This window comes from Xyrauchen texanus, chromosome 23, assembly GCF_025860055.1.
Source record: "Xyrauchen texanus isolate HMW12.3.18 chromosome 23, RBS_HiC_50CHRs, whole genome shotgun sequence".
Lineage (NCBI taxonomy): Eukaryota > Metazoa > Chordata > Actinopteri > Cypriniformes > Catostomidae > Xyrauchen > Xyrauchen texanus.
This window is the reverse complement of record NC_068298.1, coordinates 25716617-25738194: the sequence shown is the minus strand read 5'-3', so window position 1 is coordinate 25738194 and position 21578 is coordinate 25716617. Positions and strand designations below refer to the sequence as shown.

The 21578-nt window shown below is 37.7% G+C and overlaps 2 protein-coding genes and 1 non-coding gene across 3 annotated transcripts in view; 2 read left to right on the top strand and 1 right to left on the bottom strand.

Annotated features, from left to right (window-relative positions):
• bcorl1 (BCL6 corepressor-like 1) overlaps positions 1 to 2019 on the bottom strand; it is a 32206-nt gene extending 30187 nt beyond the window's left edge. The window contains exon 1 of the mRNA XM_052154716.1: positions 1904 to 2019. The gene's annotated coding sequence lies outside the window, so the exon portion shown is untranslated. The remainder of the gene's footprint in view (positions 1 to 1903) is intronic.
• The window catches only part of cstf2 (cleavage stimulation factor, 3' pre-RNA, subunit 2), a 174798-nt gene that overhangs the window by 135610 nt on the left and 17610 nt on the right, over positions 1 to 21578 (top strand). The gene's annotated exons all lie outside the window — the stretch shown is intronic.
• Positions 20634 to 20706, top strand: trnav-uac (transfer RNA valine (anticodon UAC)). Its single transcript has one exon. It is a non-coding gene; the product is annotated as a tRNA-Val (tRNA).

Here is a 21578-nt window from a genome sequence, read left to right as displayed (position 1 = left end):
ACCTGTTATCTTGCTTTATTTAACATTATGATATTCTCACTATCACTTGTTGTAGGTGAACCATGGGTCCGAACAGACGGGCACAATTTTGCATTGAAATTCCTTTCAAAATTGTTGTGCTAACACCATAAATCTACTTAGCCTGTAATGCGATATTCATCAGTATAAGCTACATCCCACAACTTCACATAAAATATCCACCAGACAAATCAATAACACATCTTTCCAATCCATCCAAAAAGGTTAAAACATTTTTGAGCATTGCCTGCAGATGGTGAAACTGACATTCAATGACTGTGATCAACCTTTTTTTCCTGTTGTACCTTTATCTTTTAGGTCATATCAAAGAGTAATGATAATGTAGACAACTGCCTTAAGTCCTCACATTGCTGCTTCCCACAGGTTTTAAGTAGTTCCAAGCATGAGATGCTTCATCTGGCAACCAATGCATTGTGATTCGAGCATCGCGGCCAAACCAGTGTCAGTCCTTCTCAGTCATTCATAGATTTTCCTTTATGATCGTGTCTTTCTGAGTGGCATTGACTCTTAAAGTTACCTTACAGACTAGCTGCCATGTGAATCCATGTGGCATCTGAGATTCGATGGCTATACATAATATATATATAACATAATATATATATATATATATATATATATATATATATATATATATATAAACCGATTGGAATTTAAACTTAATTTTTTTGTTGAGCCAATTACCTATTTTTTATCAAAACTGCTCCAATGCAAACTAACCCCGCATACTGCGACGAGAGCGTAAAGATAGATTGGTGATGCCGTAAAAATACGGTATTCATTGTAACAGCACCATAAGATTAAGGGAACAGTAATTGCTACATGAGGCTTATATGAACTGTCAATGACACGAGGACAAAACCATTGCATTAGCCTACCACATCCTCAAAAATTTCAAAGATCGCATGATCTGTATACAAAAAAAAGAAGGGGGAAAATGAGACGAACGCACAAGACATGCACGTGAGTGAATATACCTAAAGACCACTAGGCTACTGTATAGCTACTGTAAATGGAAGAGCGATATAGCGAGCGGGCTCTTCCCGTTACCGACGAGAAAGTCTCTAAAAACCGACGGAATAGCTCTTATTAGGCTTGAAGACATCGCTTGTTGTTCGGGGGCTAAGAGCAAACAAAACAGAACATGGAAGCTCACACATGGCCTCTTAACTGTAAGAAAAGGCCTTGAGATTCTCACTTGAGGAATATAAAAAGTTTGACATGGTCACAGTATTAAATTCCAGCCACCATGCTTTAAACAGGCCTGCGAGGTGAGTGCAAACACACGGCATGAGCGTCACCGCTTGAGAAACATTTAGAACTTCGTTTCCAAACACAATTAAATAAGAACTGGCACGGGAAATGACAACAGAAAGGCCGTGCAACATCGAGTCAACAGTGGTGTCTGTCCGGTGCTGCATGACTGAAGCATAACGTCGCAAGTGTGGAAGAGGAGCACATTAAGTGGGCAGGTTAAGGGGATGCAAAATATCCGAACTTATTGCATCCTGAATTTTGTCGTTTAACGTATTTGAGCGATGTGTAGGGAGGCTACACTGGCTCATCACTCTCGTAGGCCGTAATGCACATAATGGCATTGGCTGTTCTGATCGCGTGAGGTCAGTTATGACCCAACATTATGCTCATATTTTAAAACCTTTAAAACACTTGTCTTTGGAAGAATATCAATACATCCAAACGTTTCAGATAGTTACGGTTACTTGTCATGACATTACTTTAATGCACTCATTTACTAGTGCAAAGTTTAGAGAGTTGGCTGTCGCCCTCCATTGCGTTGTGCAATGCCCCCTTTAATGCCCCCTCGCTCGCCAGCATAACGCCTTTGTTATTAATCGCGCCGCCTTACCTTAACGCCCACAAACTGCTCTCCTATGCCTCTGAACTTGAGGTAGCCTATTTATCAAGAGACAGGGGAGTGTCCATGCCTGTGGTTTCAGGTAATGTCAGAGTGTATGATTTAGCGGAGGATTTAACACTGTACTGTGTGAATGTTGGGTTTCTCCCCACGATCTTCCCTCATCGCCGCAGCAGCTGGAGAGGGAAATCGCGCACGCTGGGTCCTAAAGCCGGCTGTTCCCACAGGTGACAAGGCTCCGGAGCCGCGTGCACTGGTAATAAGCTTTACTTTCCTCCTCATTCAGTCCTATATGGTCACCACGTAGACAGACAGGTGAACAGACCTACAAATTAATAGAATAATTAAGATAAAATTAAGATTAAATACATTTGATATCTTTTCCTTTTTTCTTTTTCTTTCTTTTTCTTGTTTCTTATGGGGTTAAATACACACCTTGTGCTTTTTTCTGGTCACAAAGTGTATCAACATAGAAAAAAAAATACATTTATTTTTAATGAATATTGGTGGCACAGCATATTTATATTGGTGTGACAATAAATTATAATGGAAGGTTGTTTTGATTCAAATTAGCCTATGCATGTATATAAAAAAGAGGTAGCGAGGAGGGCTTTCAACCCAAACCTTGGGGTAAAATGCCTCCAAAGGGGTTAAACACTAAAATATGCAGGGTTATTTTTTTCAGCTCAAACACTGGTTTGAGCCTTTGGGTCACTTTACTCAAATATACTGCAAATATACTCACCTAAAGGATTATTAGGAACACCATACTAATACTGTGTTTGACCCCCTTTCACATTCAGAACTGCCTTAATTCTACGTGGCATTGATTCAACAAGGTGCTGAAACCATTCTTTAGAAATGTTGGCCCATATTGATAGGATAGCATCTTGCAGTTGATGGAGATCTATGGGATGCATCAGGGCACAGCTCCGTTCCACCACATCCCAAAGATGCTCTATTGGGTTGAGATCTGGTGACTGTGGGGGCCATTTTAGTACAGTGAACTCATTGTCATGTTCAAGAAACAAATTTGAAATGATTCAAGCTTTGTGACATGGTGCATTATCCTGCTGGAAGTAGCCATCAGAGGATGGGTACATGGTGGCCATAAAGGGATGGACATGGTCAGAAACAATGCTCAGGTAGGCCGTGGCATTTAAACGATGCCCAGTTGACACTAAGGGGCCTAAAGTGTGCCAAGAAAACATCCCCCACACCATTACACCACCACCACCAGCCTGCACAGTGGTAACAAGGCATGATGGATCCATGTTCTCATTCTGTTTACACCAAATTCTGACTCTACCATCTGAATGTCTCAACAGAAATTGAGACTCATCAGACCAGGCAACATTTTTCCAGTCTTCAACTGTCCAATTTTGGTGAGCTCTTGCAAATTGTAGCCTCTTTTTCCTATTTGTAGTGGAGATGAGTGGTACCGGTGGGATCTTCTGCTGTTGTAGCCCATCTGCCTCAAGGTTGTGCGTGTTGTGGCTTCACAAATGCTTTGCTGCATACCTCGGTTGTAACGAGTGGTTATTTCAGGCAAAGTTGCTCTTCTATCAGCTTGAATCAGTCGGCCCATTCTCCTCTGACCTCTAGCATCAACAAGGCATTTTCAGCCCACAGGACTGCCGCATACTGGATGTTTTTCCCTTTTCACACCATTCTTTGTAAACCCTAGAAATGGTTGTGCGTGAAAATCCCAGTAACTGAGCAGATTGTGAAATACTCAGACCGGCCCGTCTGGCACCAACAACCATGCCACGCTCAAAATTGCTTAAATCACCTTTCTTTCCCATTCTGACATTCAGTTTGGAGTTCAGGAGATTGTCTTGACCAGGACCACACCCCTAAATACATTGAAGCAACTGCCATGTGATTGGTTGATTAGATAATTGCATTAATGAGAAATTGAACAGGTGTTCCTAATAATCCTTTAGGTGAGTGTACATTTGAGACAGTGAGATGCTTTTTTGAGTTACACATTCATATTCATTTAAAATAACAACTTCAGGAAAGAGTTTACCATTTACTGTTCATTTCAATCAAATTTTGCAGTTTATATCACCTCAGGTTTCCCAAACTCTTAATAAATGTTCTTTATTGGCATGGATGGTTCCATGAAGAACCTTTAAAATCCATAGAACTTTTCCAATGCACAAAAGTTTCTTTGTAATGGAAAAGGGTCCTTTAGACAATAAAAGGTTTTCACTGAAAAGTTCTTTAGGGAACCAACATATTTCTTCTTCTATGGCATCGCTGCCAAAAAACTCTATTTGGAACCTCTTCTTGGTGTATAAAAAAAATGAATCTTATTGTGATTGGATCTGTCCATGTGAGCCCACTTCAAACATGTTTCATAACAAATCTAGTCGCCCCAATTAAGAAAAACAATTTGATTTATGAGGGTCTTTAGTCCCTGCAACAGGGGAGCTTTTTACCCCAAACACTATCCTTACACTTAATGGACAGTTGTTAAAAACGTTTGACTGGATCACCTTGAACAAAGCTGAAAATTACAAAATAATATTTTGTCTCTAAATTAATTAGATAATTTCAGGAATTTTCATTAGCAATGTAAATTTGCAACATTTAATTATTTTTAAATATTAGATTAAATTACCTCAAAATCTACCTTTAGACATAACATTTGATGATCTCATAGATCAGGTAAATTTTGCAGTGCATAGTGACAAACAAGTGTTTAGAAAATTGCTGCGATATTTTGTGTTGATATTTAGTGGTTTGGGAAAAAATAAAGTTCAGAGTGCCTTTTTTCCCCCTGGGGGCCTTGAACCTCCTTGTACACAGTCCCAAGACATGCAAGTCAAGTGAATTGGATTTAAATTGCCCATACTGTGTTAGTGAGTTTATTTGTTTGTGTTAGCCCTGTGATGCCTTCAGGCCAAGACAGCTGGATTAGTCTCCAGCACTACCTGCAACCCTGCATAGGATAAGCAGCTATAGAAATTGGACGGGTGGATATAGATATGAAGCCTATTCTAGTGCCATTAAAGAGTTAGTTCACCCAAAATTCTCTGATGACATACTCACCCTCATGCCATCCCAGATGTGTATGATTTTCTTTCTTCTGCAGAACACAAATTAAGATATTTAGGAGAATATTTAAGCTCTGTAGGTCCATACAATTCAAATGAGAGGAGATATTCAACAGAGCTGAGGTGTTCTTCTAAAAAAAAATTTCAGTAGTAGAAAGACATGGACATCTGAAATGGCATGAGGGTGACAAAGTTCGATATGAAACGTGTCACATTATTGAGGCCTAAACATGCTCGAAAACTTATGAAACTTTGCACACATCTCAAACGTGGGGACAATTTACATTTTATACTGATTTGAGAATAAATTGCGGTAAACGGCTCGATAGCACCACCTACAAACCACCTACATGCCACGTTAAACCTACACGTAAGAAATCGGTAGGCATGTGTAATATGTCAACATGTACAAAAAAGTATTTTAGAACCATATCCTTAACCCAACAGGAAGTCAGCCATTGTGATTTTCTCTTACATTTTTGCTCTGTTTTTGCCATTTCCAGGCCTTGTACTTAATGAACTGCTCCTAGAGATTACAGTAAACCAGATCAACATCATATTCGGTCAGTCTGAAGGCCTTGGCGATGCTAAATTGGGAAGCTTTTGAGTTTTTTTTTTTAATAGCTTGTCCGTGATGGCCTGAAAAGCTTGTTGTTTCACCATGAATCAGGAAGTTGTTGTAACTCAAACATACAATGTCCAATCTGCTTTAAACTTCTCATGTTTTATAAGAGTCCGCCCTGAACAATTCTATATGCCAATATTCAGTTATAGTTCAAGCGCCACCTACTGGCAACAATCTCTTAACCATAAATGAGTGCTAAAAAATGCACAAAACAAAAAAAAACGTGCACAATGGTGCAAGGGCCCATTCTTTGCTGCTTGCAGCTTTAATTTTTAATCGCACTCTGTATAATGATAATGCAACTATTGTGGAGGTACACAATGGTGACAATAACAGTGATAGACTTGAATAAAAATGAAATAGAAAAGGAAAATTTTTACATCAGATAGCTCAATGTAGAGCATGAAAAAGTAGTGAATGTGTTGTTCAGTTTCTTAAGATGTGACTATATATTACTGTAACGTATTCAATGATGGGCAAGGAGGAGGCGAGAACCGGCTTTTCAATATAAATAATAGTTTTAATGATAAACTCAAAAGACCACATAAACACACACATGACGGACATGTCCGTAAACGATCTCTCTCTTCCGCACGATACTCTGCAGTCGACCTTTAAACCTCAGAGGCTTGATTAGCCTAATACGGGACCGGATGTGTATGATCACGACCGGCCCGCCACAATTACATTCAAGATATGTTCCAGCTTTTCTAGTAGGTAAATTGCAAATGGCTGAATTTTACACCCTGACAATACTGCCATGTACACTCTCTGAACACTTTATAATGAACACTGTATACCTACTTATTCACGTGATTATCTAATCAGCCAATCATGTGGCATTAGTGCAATGCATAAAATCATGCAGATACGGGTCGGGAGCTTCAGTTAATGTTCATATGTGACTTTATCTTCCCTAGCAACCGGGCCAATTTGTTTGCTTAGGAGACTTGGCTGGAGTTACTCAGTAGACCCTGGATTTGAACTCGTGACTCCAGGGGTGGTAATCAGTGTCAATACTTGCTGAGATACCCAGGCCCCCTGACTAAATCTTAGCGTACATACAATTTTAAAACTACTATCCAGAGTTTATATTTACTATTATTTACTTTTTAGATATCTCCATAATTTACCTTTGAATCTCAGAATCAGAATGAGCTTAATTGCCAAGTATGCTTACACACGTAAGGAATTTGTCTTGGTGACAAAAGCTTCCGGTGCACAAAAAATACAACAACAAGACTGAGATAATAATAAACAAATAGAATAAAAATAAAAGTTAATAGAAAATATAAGTATATATAGAAATACACAATAAGACAAATATATATATATATATATATATATATATATACGTATGTACATATTCAAATCTGTTATATACAGATAGTGCAAGGGAATGTATGGCAGAAGAGGTAGTGCATGTTGGATAAATATAAAAAGACTAAGCTGTGTATTGCACATAATTATTACTCGATAAGGGCAGTTTTAACTGTTCATGAGATGGATAGCCTGAGAGAAAACTGTTACTGTGCCTGACGGTTCTGGTGCTCCATGCTCTGTAGCGCAGTCCAGAAGGCAACTGTTCAAAAAGGTAGTGGACTGGGTGAGTGGGGTCCAGAGTGATTTTTCCTCAATCTGGAAGTGTACAGTTCTTGAAGGGAAGGCAGGGGCCAACCAGTAATCCTCTCAACAGTCCGAACTGTACATTTGTGTGTTCCTCCTAAAGTCCACTATCATCTCCACGGTTTTGAGCGTGTTCAGCTCCAGGTTGTTTTGACTTCACCAGTGAGCCAGCTGTTCAATCTCCCTTCTGTATACAGACTCATCATCATCATCTTGGATGAGTCCGATGACAGTAGTGTTGTCTGCAAACTTCAGGAGCTTGACAGAGGGGTCCTTGGCGGCAGGGGCGAAAATTTCATCAAAATGTTGGGGGGGACAATAACCATAACAATTCTCAAGAGCAATTTTTAAAGGGGACACCAAGGGTTTTTTTGTTGTTGCCCCGTATGCATTTGTATTATTTTATTTCTTAAACAATTATTTTAAGAATATATCAATATATTATTTACAATACACATATTTTAATGATATTTTAGGGGGGGACAACCCTCAGATAAGGGGGTTATCCCCCACCCACCCCCGCGATTTCCGCCGTCTGATTTTTCTGCAGTCATTGGTATACAGGGAGAAGAGTAGTGGGGAGATCACACATCCCTGGGGAGCACCAGTGCTGAACATACATGTGCTGGAAGTGAATTTCCCATCTCACTAGCTGCTGCCTGTCCATCAGAAAGCTGGTGATCCACTGACAGATAGACGTGGGAACAAAGAGTTGGTGTAATTTAGTCTGGAGTATAGATGGGATGATGGTGTTGAAAGTAGAACTCAAAAAGTCCACAAAAAGGATCCTTCCATATGTCCCTGGTCTGTCCAGATGTTGTGGGATATGATGCAATCCCATGTTTACTGCATCATCCATTGACCTGTTTGCTTGATAAACAAATTAAAGGGAATCTTGAAAGGGTCCAGTGATGTCTTTCAGGTGGGCCAACACCAGTCTCTCAAATGACTTAATGACCACAGACATCAGAGTGACTGGTCTGTAGTCAGTAAATCCTATGATTTTGGGTTTCTTTGGGAATGGAATGATGGTGGAGCATTTGATGTAACAGGGAATTTCACACTATGTGATATTTAAAGACAGAGCTGTGCAAATAGGCATGTTTTGGACCAAAACAAAGCTTAATATAGGCTAAATAGCCTACCTGTACCAAATGTATGTGTAAAGCAAAGTTTCGCAAAACTGGTCAATTTATAATTATTATTTTTTATCCCCTTTTCCTCCCAATTTGGAATGCCCAATTTCCACTACTTAGTAGTCCTCATGGTGGTGCGGTTAATCACCTCAATCCGGGTGGCAGAGGACAAGTCTCAGTTGCCTCCGCTTCGAAGACCGTCAATCCACGCAGCTTATCATGTGGCTTGTCATGCATGCCAACGTGGAGACTCTGCATGTGGAGGCTCATGCTACTCTCCACGCACAGCTTACCACATTGAGAGTGAGAACCACTAATCGCGACCACAAGGGTTACCCCATGTGACTGTAGCTACCGGGCCAATTTTTTTGCTTAGGAGACCTGGCTGGAGTCACTCAGCAGACTCCAGGGGTGGTAGTCAGTGTCAATACTTGCTGAGCTACCAAGGCCCCCTGATAATTAATTTTCAATGTTATGCAAGGCATCGTTAAAACTTAACATTCAGTCGACTGGATCAGTTTACAATCCAATGCAATTTATACATCGAGAAATTATCTTGTTACCAACAATGTGAAAGTATGGCACTTTGACCCCGCATTCTCCTTCAATTCTCACATTGAAATGAGATGCAAATAAAATTAAACGTCACTTGAGGATCTGATTTATGGCGGGAACTCTATGCCAAAACCCAAGCTTCCAACAGACCGCCCGAACGTCTAACCGAACATCTTGTGCTTTGAGTGTCTTACACAGCGAGTGACCCACGTGGCGATGTCGCGTGATGACTGATGCGACATCAACATCTTGAAATTTACTAGGTAAGGAGCCAAGCTGTAGTTTAAAGACTATAAAAGGACAATGCTGGCACTAGATGTAGTCATTTTACACCTAAAACCATTTTTACTGTATCCTGCTGTACTTCCCTCAATAAGCATTTTGAGAAAGGTGTTGTAGGCTTTAGCTATAAAAAAAAGCCACCACCTGTCTATGATGACTTTCTCTGATAATTCTGAAAGAAACTTACATGCCACATTCCATGACAGAAGGATCTAAAGTTCTATTTTAATTTTTGAAATGCAACGTGTATGTATGCAAGTATGCTCTCTTTAAGTAACACACTCAAAAGCACACACAGACTCACAAACACACAAAGTCTTAAAGTCTTTCTATTTTTTCATATTATTTTATTGTTCTTACATATATAATCTTAATATAATGTTAACACATTTTTCATATTGTTATTTGTCAAATTGCTTAATTTTATGTTGTGTGCTATATTGTCTCTCAAGTTAGAGATATAAAGTCTCAATTTCAAGGTCTTCAATGTCATGGAACGATGTTGTGCAAAGTAATTGTCCATTGACTGCATGATATAGAAACACTTGTTGAATTTGTGCTGGTCAGACAAAGTCAGACTGAGCATGGAGAAAGAAATTAATATTATTCAATAAACTCTGCTAATTTTTACCATCAGATCGTCTCCTGCCTGACTCTGCTGGCTCTTGGGCTGGTAGGAGAGGGAGTTAACATAACAAGTTATTGATGACTGTTTTTGGATATATATGGATATACAGGGCATCCGGAAGCATTCACAGTGCTTCACTTTTTCCACATTTTGTTATGTTACAGCCTTATTCCAAAATTGATTAAATTCATTATTTTCCTCAATTCTACAAACAATGCCCCATTATAACAACGTGAAAGTTTGTTTGAAATTTGTGCAAATTTATTAAAAAAAAGAAAAGAAAAAACACGTACTTAAAGATTCACAGCCTTTGCTCAATACTTTGTTGAAGCACCTTTTGCACAAATTACAGCCTCAAGTCTTTTGTATATGATGCTACAAGCTTGCTGTTCCTATTTAGGTTGGATAGCTCCATCAGGTTGGATGGGGAGCATCAGTGCACAGCCATTTTCAGATCTCTCCAGAGATGTTCACTCGGGTTCAAGTCTGGGCTCTGGCTGTGCCACTCAAGGACATTCACAGAGTTGTCCCGTAGCCACTCCTTTGTTATCTTGGCTGTGTGCTCAGGGTCGTTGTTCTGTTGGAAGATGAACCTTCGCCCCAGTCTGAGGTCCAGAGCTCTCTGGAGCAGGTTTTCATCAAGGATGTCTCTGTACATTGCTGCATTCATCTTTCCCTCGATCCTGACTAGTCTCCCAGTTCCTGCCGCTGAAAAACATCCCCACAGCATGATGCTGCCACCACCAGGCTTCACTGTAGGGATGGTATTGGCCAGGTGATGAGCGGTGCCTGGTTTCCTCCAGACATGATGCTTGCTATTCAGGCCAAATGGTTAAATCTTTGTTTCATCAGACCAGAGAATTTTGTTTCTCATGGTCTGGGAGTCCTTCAGGTGCCTTTTAATGAGGAGTGGCTTCCGTCTGGCCACTCTACCATACAGGCCTGATTGGTGGAGTGCTGCAGAGATGGTTGTTCTTCTGGAAGGTGCTGGAGCTCTGTCAGAGTGACCATCAGGTTCTTGGTCACTTCCCTGGCTAAGGCCCTTCTCCCCCGATCGCTCAGTTTGGCCGGGCTCTAGGAAGAGTCCTGGTGGTTCCTAACTTCTTCCATTTACGGATGATGGAGGCCACTGTGCTCATTGGGACCTTCTATAGTGCTGATATGTTTCTGATATGATCAGTGGAAACAGGATGCACCTGATCTCAATTTTGAGTGTCATGGCAAAGGCTGTGAATAATTATGTACATGTTATGTTTTTTGTTTATTTATTTTTAATAAATTAGCAAAGATTTCAAACAGACTTCTTTCAAGTTGTCATTATGGGGTATTGTTTGTAGAATTTTGAGGAAAATAATGAATTGAATCCATTTTTTCATACATAAGCGGTGGGTGAATTAATAGCAGGATAAGGGTATGTAAATAAAATAAAGTATGTACAAAAAATATAAAGGAAATAAATAAATAATAAGGAAATAAATAAATAGATAACATTTAAAATAATTTACCCATCTAAATCCATACATTAATTTATAGATGCAGGTTCTTCCTACTGTACAATGTTCACACTCCATACAAAACACTCCAAATGAATAAATTGTTGATTACTGTTATTTGCACAGACACCAGTATTCATATCGATATTTATACATCTCAAATGGATCAATCCATCATTCTTTATACAATATATTTAGCCAGGCACCCCATGACACAATACGTATCACCATACATGTCACGATTAGATATACCATGATCACAATATCATGATTCAATTCAGTTACGATTCACAAGCTCTTAATTAAATTGCAATGAATTTGGGTATATGTCAGTTATAATGTCCATATTTGCTCTTATATGAAAGAAATGATGAATGCCACTATTATTTAGACAATATACTTCATTTTTATTGATACTGGGATCGATACAATAGCATGAGAAAGAATCACAATATATTGATATTTGATTTCACTTGTATGGGCACTACTAGGGTTGCCACTTTTGAAGTTTTAAAATAAGGGACATTTAAATTTATTGCTAAAACTCCAGTTTATAATTAATATGCATTATTAATAATAATTGTATATCCTTTCTTATATGCTAAAACAAGAACTTTCCTGAACCTTGACTTATAAAACAATATACATCATGTTTTTTATTTTATATATATAATCAAATAAAAAACATATTTGATCTTTCCAAAGCTCAATAAACCTTTACGCACAATATTTCAATAAATGTTTTGATAAAAGTCGTTTATTTGTTGTAATAAGTGTTTTACCTCAGAAACAAACAAAAATTAAAAAAGTGCCTCAGAAATACGCGTTGTCCTTATGGCATCTCCAGGGCTGGGCACCGGAGCTTAAACCACAAATGTTTTGATCATCTTTTTATAGTGACGTCAGAAGTACCAGTGCTATTTCTATATATTTAAATGAATGATTCATGTCTTTCTATGGTATTGATAACTCAAAATACAGACTCAATTCAGCTCCCACATGCTGTCGTGTTGGCACCTGCTTTCCAGCTCTCGAGTAGAGTCTGCGTAAGCAAGAAGAGAGTTTGAGGTGTGCGATTGCGGTTGTCTTGGAAACTGTGTTGTGTTGGTCCATCCAGATGCAGTAAGTACCAACTATTTAGATATATAACCCTTAAAATAAGGAGTAATATATACAGACTTTTACTCGAGATATTTCTTAACTTTAAAGTCACGATCCAGGACATTTACGTTTTTAGCAAACTCTTTATTAAGACACGATGCAATAAACCAAGCAAACCTTAACAGATCTAGCTGTTATTTTTCATCTCTAGTAAATTTTTGCCTATTTACAACCTGCTTCCTTGTAAATTAATGCTACCTTCATGTGCTATCGGAATTGTCCTACTTCCCACTTCTGAAATGGTAATTATGAGTATGTCATGTTCATGTGCTTTGTTGTTGGAAAGAACAGGAAACAGTTTCATTCATACATATTTCTTAAGAAACTTTTATTTTAACACCATAATACATAACACTCCATAATGGCGTTTTGGTCAAATAACAAGCTATTTTCATGGCGTAATAATGAACAACATGCATCAAATGGTTGCTGATATACATAAATTAATTTGACCAACACGGCAAGCTCTAAAAAATTAGCTGCATTTAGAAAAATGAACAAAACCTGTCATTCACTACAGAAACTGTACTCTCTTCCATCATTTTGAAAGTTAAGGACTCCTCCCATCTCGGAAACTCGGGTATCAAAATTATCTCAGAGTTTCCAAGTCGTAATTACGTCTTGAGGGGTCATTCATGTGCAACTTCTGAGTGGGGAAACTCATATTTACGATAATTCCAATAACACGTGAAGACAGCATCTCTTAAGCACCCACGACAAATCAATGAAAACTGTATACAGACATACATAATGTGTGTCAAACTACAGAAATCTGAAAGAGACAAAATAGTGTTTTTTTTTTTATCATGTTTCAAAGTATAGGTGTTTTTGCTTTAAAGCATGCAATTTCTGATCTTCAAGCTTAGTTAAGGCAGAAACAAAAGTTAGTGAGACTTCTTTAGTTTACTATATAAATGACACCTCATAGATGTATTCAAATTTTTGTTATAAACTAAATTATATTCCAGTATTTCTTCAAAGTATGGCCCCATATCCACAGGGGTCTGGGCTAAGCCCCAATGTCCACTGACCGGCTTCACCAGTCGGAGATCACTAAAGATAATGTTAAAGAGGTGTGCGAATTTGCACAAATGATGTCAGACACTGTAATATGCTCTGGTCCCCTCCCTGCTCGTCGTGGTGACAAGGTTTATAGTAGATTAGTGTCACTGAATGGCTGGACGACTGAGTGATGTCTGAAGAATAAAATAGGATATATAGACAATTGGAGATTGGAGTTTTTGGGGTAGCCCTGACCTCCTAAAGAGAGATGGACTCCATCTCTCCAGGGAAGGTGCCATTCTCCTCTCTAGTAATTTGGCTCATAGTCTTAATAATGATAATAATTGACTAACTGGGGCCCAGGTTAAAAAGCAGACTAACTGGTTAATCTGAACGTCTGCGTGCTGCCTTGAGACGTCACACAGGTCACATAAACTACAACACATTAAGACTGTATCACCTAGATATCTCACAGAGACTGTGTCTGTTCCCCGAGCTATCAAACACAATACCCTCACTAAATAATTTAGAAATAGTTTTATTAAGGTCAAACTTGAACAAAAAAACAAGTTAAAAATACACATAATATAAAAATAGGGCTACTAAACATTAGATCTCTTTCTACTAAAGCACTAATTGTTAATGAATGATCAAAGATTGGATGCGCTCTGTTTGACTGAAACCTGGCTTAAACCGGATGAATATATTAGTTTAAATAAATCTACTCACCCTGGTTATTGTTATAAACATGAGCCTCGTCTGAAGGGTGGAGGAGGTGTTGCTACAATTTACAGTGACGTTTATGGTGTTACTCATAGGACAGGATATAAGTGTAAGTCTTTTGAACTAATAATGCTTAATGTGACCGTCAGATATAAATAAAAAATCTCTGTCATCTATTGTCCTTGCTACAATGTATAGATCACCTGGGCATTATTCTGATTTCCTTGGTGAATCTGCAAATTTTTTTTTATCTGATCTTGTAGTTACTGTAGATAGAGCTTTAATTGTTGGTGACTTCAACATTCACATAGATAATGAAAATGATACATTGGGATTAGCATTTATCGATATTCTCAACTCTCTTGGAGTCAGACAAAATGTAACAGGACCAACACATCACCATAATCATATGCTAGATTTAATTCTTTCATGTGGAGTTGATGTTGATAATATAGAAATTCTGCAGCAGAGTGATGACATCTCGGATCATTACCTCGTCTCTTTCAACTTGATGAAATAACAAAAAATATATAAATGATGTTTTCTCTAGCACTCTTGATATTGTCGCCTCACTTCGATTAAAGAAAACGAAAGAAATAAGCCCTGCACCATGGTACAATGATCACACTGAAGCTCTCAAAAGAGCAGCTCGGAAAATGGAGTGCAAGTGGAAGAATCCAAAATTAGATGTATTTTGTGGTGCATGGAAGGATAGTGTCTGTAGCTACAGACAGGCACTAAAAGCTGCCGGGTCAGCATATTTTAGTAAACTCATAGAAAATAACCACAACAATCCTAGATGTTTATTCAGAACTGTGGCTAAATTTGTTAGGAATAAAGCCTCAACAGAACCAGATATTACATTGCAGCACAAGAGTAATGACTTCATGAATTTCTTTACTGATAAAATTGAAATAATCAGAAATAAAATTGGAATTATGCAATCATCTGTCATAGCACCTCAGAAAACAGTGTCTAATAATTTTCCTCACGTGCAACTTCAATCTTTCTCTGTCATGAAGAGCTAACGAAACTTATCGAAACATCAAAAGCCACAACATGTTTGTTAGATCCTATACCAAATAAGCTCTTAAAAGAGGTATCTCCTGTAATTTCAGAACCTCTTCTTAATATTATTAACACCTCGCTATGCTTAGGACATGTCCCAAGAAACTTTAAAATGACAGTTATCAAACCACTTATAAAGAACCCACAACTTGATCCTGGAGAACTGGCTAATTATAGACCGATTTCAAATCTCCCATTTATGTCAGAAATACTAGAAAAGGTGGTAGCCTCCCAAATATGTTCATTTCTACAGAGAAATAGTATCTAAGAGTTTCTGTCAGGATTTAGCCCCAATCACAGTACAGAGATTGCACTTATCAGAGTTACAAATTACTTGCTCTTATCATCTGATCGCGACTGCATTTCTCTTCTAGTGCTTTTAGATCTTAGTGCTGCATTCGACACGATAGATCACGACATACTCTTGAATAGGCTGGAGAATTATGTTGGCATTTGTGGAGTTGCATTAGCATGGTTTAGGTCATATTTAGTAGACCGCTACCCCTTTGCCTATGTAAATGAGGAATCGTCAAGCCAAACAAAAGGAAAATATTGGTTGCCACAGGGATCAGTTTTAGGGCCTCTGCTTTTCTCCTTGCATATGCTTCCCCTGGGAGATATTATCAGGAATCGTGGAATAAATTTCCACTGTTATGCCGACGATACCCAACTTTATATTTCTTCAAAACCTGATAAGATTTCACAATTCTCTAAATTAGCAGTGTATCAATGAAATAAAAGATTGGATGGCCAGAAATTTCCTTCGACTCAATTCTGACAAAACAGAGGTACTAATTATTGGACAAAAAACTCTAAAAATATGCCACTACAATATAATTGACTGTCGATGGATGTACTGTTACATCATCTTCAACAGCGAAGAACTCAGGTGTTATATTTGATACAAATCTGTCTTTTGAAAATCAAATTACCAATGTTTGTAGAACAGCATTCTTCTACCTAAGAAATATTGCTCAATTACGGCACATGCTCTCTGTAGCTGATGCTGAAAAACTAATTAATGCGTTCATGACCTCAAGACTAGATTATTGTAATGCATCACTGGGAGGATGTCCAGCAAGATCAATAAATAAACTTCAATTGGTTCAAAATGCAGCAGCCAGAGTGCTGACGAGAACCAAGAAATATGATCATATTAGCCCCATTTTATCATCGTTACATTGGCTACCTGTTAAATTCCATTTTCATTTTAAAATTCTGTTAACTATGTACAAAGCTTTGAATGGTCTATCTCCGCAGTACTTGTGGCATTCTACCATGCTATATTCCATCAAGGTCATTACGATCGCAAAATTGTGGCCTGTTAATAGTTCCTAGAATATCAAAATCCACAAAAGGAGGTAGATCCTTTTCATATTTGGTGCCTAAACTATGGAATAGTCTCCCTAACACTGTTCGAGATGCAGACACACTCCCTCAGTTTAAGTCTAGTCTAAAGACTCATCTATTTAGCCAGGCATACACCTAATTTATCCTCCAATCCACAATTAGGCTGCTTTAGTTTAGTCTGCCGGAACCAAAAACCAGAAACATTGATCATGATTTATATCTCTGCAATAAATTGAATGGCATCTATTCTTATATAATTTTATTTGTTTCCCTATCTCAACCTCGGGACTCCTATCCTGAGGTCACCAGAGCCGGCTGGATCAGGCACCATTCCTGCTTCATGTTGGACTCCACTGCTACGTGTCGCTGAATGATGATGACTCAATGCAGCCGGTGCCAGCCAAACATCACTTCAGTCTATTATGATGGACTTCAGAGGATGAACTGATGCCAACTACAACCATAAGACATGGGATACTTCATATGCCATTGTCTGAACCTTGGATTTAGGATGGACCACACCAAACCTCAACGAAATTACCGGCCAGGTTGAACTGCGTTTCACATCCATGATCTCTGCCTTCATCACCTCGGTCTATTTATGGACTACGATCTTGAAATGGAATGCATAGACTAACAATTGCCAACAAAAGACTTCATCAGCCAGTTAACAAGGACAATTGCACCTATGTGAACTTCTGCATTTAATCCAGGACTTCAAGGACATTGGTCATTAATCTAACAGTTCAAACTAAATCGATGTTTAAACACTGACCCTTAACACTTGTTTAATCATTTTAAACCATGATTTTAACTATACATAATTAATATTTACATTATATTCATGATGTTAGCCAGAGGGGAACTGGCCCCCACAGTGAGTTTGGTTTCTCCCAAGGTTATTTTTCTCCATTAATCAACATCTTATGGAGTTTTGTGCTCCTTGCCACAGTCGCTTTCAGCTTGCTCACTGGGGTTATTAATACAATTATGATTTAATTACTTATTTTTAAACACGATTAACAATCATATTTTATCTAATTACACAATGATGATTTATCGACATTATAGACATTACAGTTTTATCGTCTGTTAATGCAAAATATATTTTTATATTGTGTTGTGAAATAAAAAGTAACTTACCTTAGAAAAACAAACGGTCCTGTCAGACGCATTTGAGTGTAGATGATGAGCGCACAAGAGTTCAAGTGGAGGCACATGCTGTTATATTACATTTACATTTAGACTATATTTATTAATTTAGCAGTTGCTTTTATCCAAAGCTACTTACAAATGAGGAGAACAATAGAAGCAATTCATCCAAAAAGGGGCAGAAATATAATAAGTTCTGTAATACAAGTATCACATTGCTTAAAAAATTACACATAGGAAGGAAAGTGTTTTTATTAATTTTTTACAGTATGTAGCCTATTGTGTATTTCCCTATCCATCACTATATTAAAAGATCATTACTTATGCGTATCATGTTAAATATGTTTTAACTTTGCGAATAGTAAATATTCTATCTTCAAAGAGATTTCTTTTTCTGTGTACTGGAGATGTTTTAAACATTTCAAATAGCAAATTCTGGTCATCATACCACACTGCAAATTTAATGTGGTTTCAATTTGTTATTGTATAAATATGTAGGCACTTGATTAATGCACATTTTGTGGATGTCTCCCAACAGATCTAATTCAATCACTGTTATTTTTTTTATTTTACTTGAATTTGACATGCAGGCTCTTATATTGTGCAGAGGATTCAGAATATTGAATGTACAAATTAATCACCTGAGACAGATACAAAAGCAAATTATGCATGAAATCCTAATTAGAATGTACAAATTTTGTTTTATAATTACACATTTTGTAAGGTTTAATTCATTTCCTGTTAGTCTACCAAATACAGGTGTACAAAACTCAAATGATAGCAATTATTAAACTGCTACAACACATCTGTCATAGAAATATAATTTTCCTGTGTTGTGACTGGACTCATCCTTTGTTTGTTTGTATGTTTGTTTGTTTGTTTGTTTGTTTTGGTTCACATTTGAGATCATAAAAAAGTGGTAATTATATTACGGACCAATGACATTGCATTTGTGTTGCCAATAAGTCACAGAATTACCCAAATATTAAAAATACATTGTATAACTGGACCAGTCTGGGTAAGCTTGCAACATTAAGAGGACGTAAAGACAATGTTGTGAATTGGGCTTATAATGGTAATGAAATTACTAGCCTGTGACGTTGCAGTATTAGTAAGTCATGAAAGTACTAAAAAGGACGAATAAATTAGGTAACTTTTTTAAATATTACCATTTTACCGTAGAAGTTTGATATACAGTAGTTAAGTATTATATTATTGTACAGTTGTATAATATAGTGCCTTTATTGTCCAGAATAGTGATGGGCATTACAGCTTTTTTCATTGAGCCGGCTCCTTCAGCTCAGCTCACCAAAACGGCTCTTTAAACAAATGTGTTTTGTATTTTTTCAAGTCAAACAGTTTGCGATAATTTGACTATAATTGGTGTTAAAACAATGATTAAATTAATTAGATTATTAAATGAAATCGGGAAATGAGACTTTGTTGAGTTCCGATGCCCTCCCTCCACCTCAACACAGCAAACATCAGCACATCAGACAGACAGGCAGGCAGCAGCCCCTCCCAGCTTCTATCCCAATTGTGTTTTTCTTGGCTTGTTTGAGTGGTGATGAACAAAAGACTAAGCTACCAGTTCCTCGACATTACAGCTAAATAGCCAAAAGCCAAATATATTTAATTTGTGTCTTGATAACATGCATGACTCATGAGCTAACTAAGTAATAATTTAGCTAAAGTTTAGCTAAGGCAATATATCATGGCCATACAGGCTAATGTACTGTACTTAATGGAAACACTACAGGTGAATACAGTAAAATGTGTGTCTAATAACGTCATCACAATCGCCACATTGATATGCAAATTAGGCGTTAACTAATTAAAATGCACTAATTTGCATACATCGAAGTGTTATGTATTCCAATAACACCAAAAGAATTAAAACGATTTATTACCTTGTGCAAAATATACAAATTATTAGTGAAACTTTGTCCCTCTCCTTGGTGCAGTCATTTATTCTAAATAAAATATATATGATATAAAAATATATATCTAAATATATATTTGTAACTAGTAGCATACAAAACTTGCACACTGTGGCATAGTTTCCTTTGCTGTTTCCTGCTCTTGTGATAAACCTAGTGAGTACTAAAAAAGACCATGGTATCTGTGTGAACTATTTATTTTGTAGAAATCTGTTGAGTATGAAACAATTGCGTGAGTGTGAGTTGTGTCAGAGTTGTGTTTATATATAACGTTTTTTTTATTTTTTATAAATAGGCTAATTAAGAGAAATTCCCTTTTTCCACTTGAGCCCCTGCCCCAAAAATGTCTGTGCACCGCCCTGAATTTATAGAACATCTGCACATACTGTAGCCTAAAACCAACTCATGCAGGTCAGTCATATTACTTGAAAGACAGGGGCGCTAGAACACAGAGAATAATTAGACATTCACAAAAGAAGATTTTTTGTGTCAGATGTGGAAGAATGTCACTACAGCAGACTTCAAAAGTCACTAACATTGTTGCTAGCCGCCAGATGGCTCTTTTACTTGCTAAGGGGTCAAATCTAGAAAAATAAAGTGGCTAAATTGGCAACACTGGACGTCAGATCGTCACGCGAAGTCGTCAAGTGGGTCACACGCTGTGTAAGATGCTCAAAGATTAAGAAGTTCGGTTAGACGTTAGGTTGGTTGGTCGGTCAGGCGCTTTGGTTTCGCTTTGAGTTCCCTCCATACCAGTTTAGCTTTAACAATCTGTCGAAACAAACACGATAATGTGCTGCTTAAATATGGCGCGTAGACGTATAAATTACAGTGAATACGTTTGTAAAAAAGTTGAGCTCTCAACTCGTGATTACTCTGGTTTAATCCCACTGTACGCATGCGAGTCCTGTATCCGGTTCCATAGTGTAGTGGTTATCACGTCTGCTTTACACGCAGAAGGTCCTGGGTTCGAGCCCCAGTGGAACCATGTGTTTTTCGAGATAAATTGAATTTGTAACCTTTACGACTGAATGCATCTGCATGCGGTCATAATGTTTCCTGGTTAACTAGTACACCTAAACTAGCTGATGACTATAAGCATACAGTACTCCTTATCAGGATATTCACATAGACCGTAAACATGATACAAAAATGTGTGTAAATGAGACTACAGCCTCTCACGCGGGAGACCGCATGTATTGCATCTCTTTAGCAGAAACTCAGAAGACCCCACAACAATATGCTGGTGCTGTGTGTCTGTGATTCACGCTTTATATGGGCAGATATATGAAAAGGCGTGTGAAACACTAAGTGGTATCATTAAATCCGATTGGTGTAATTTGGTGGAACAATAAGTCGAATAGCGACATCATTGTCTCAACTGTAAATAAGATCATTTGTTTAATGACGGCGGGAAGAATGGCGATGTCAAGAATAATGTTTTTGCGACACCTACTGTTAACTTTAACCCAGCAACAGATATTTCTAGTTGGATACCGTTCCTACAAATTGAATCACCAATTAGTCACAGTAGATTAGACTATAGGCCTAGTTAACGCAAATTTACCCTGTGTTATCAAGCCTCTCTTTATCAGCTCATTTAATCTGTATACTCTGTACACGTGCCCAATGCACCAATATTTCCCCCCAATATTATTTTTAATTCATGTGAAATTCATATAAAGCAAATGCCAACATTTTCTTACAGCTGAGCTTAAGAAATTGAACTTGTACTCGCAACATTATGAATCAGAATCAGCTTTATTGCCAAGTATGCTTACACACACAAGGAATTTGTCTTGGTGATAGGAGTTTCCAGTGCACAACAATACACATACGTACATACAAACACACTCTTAC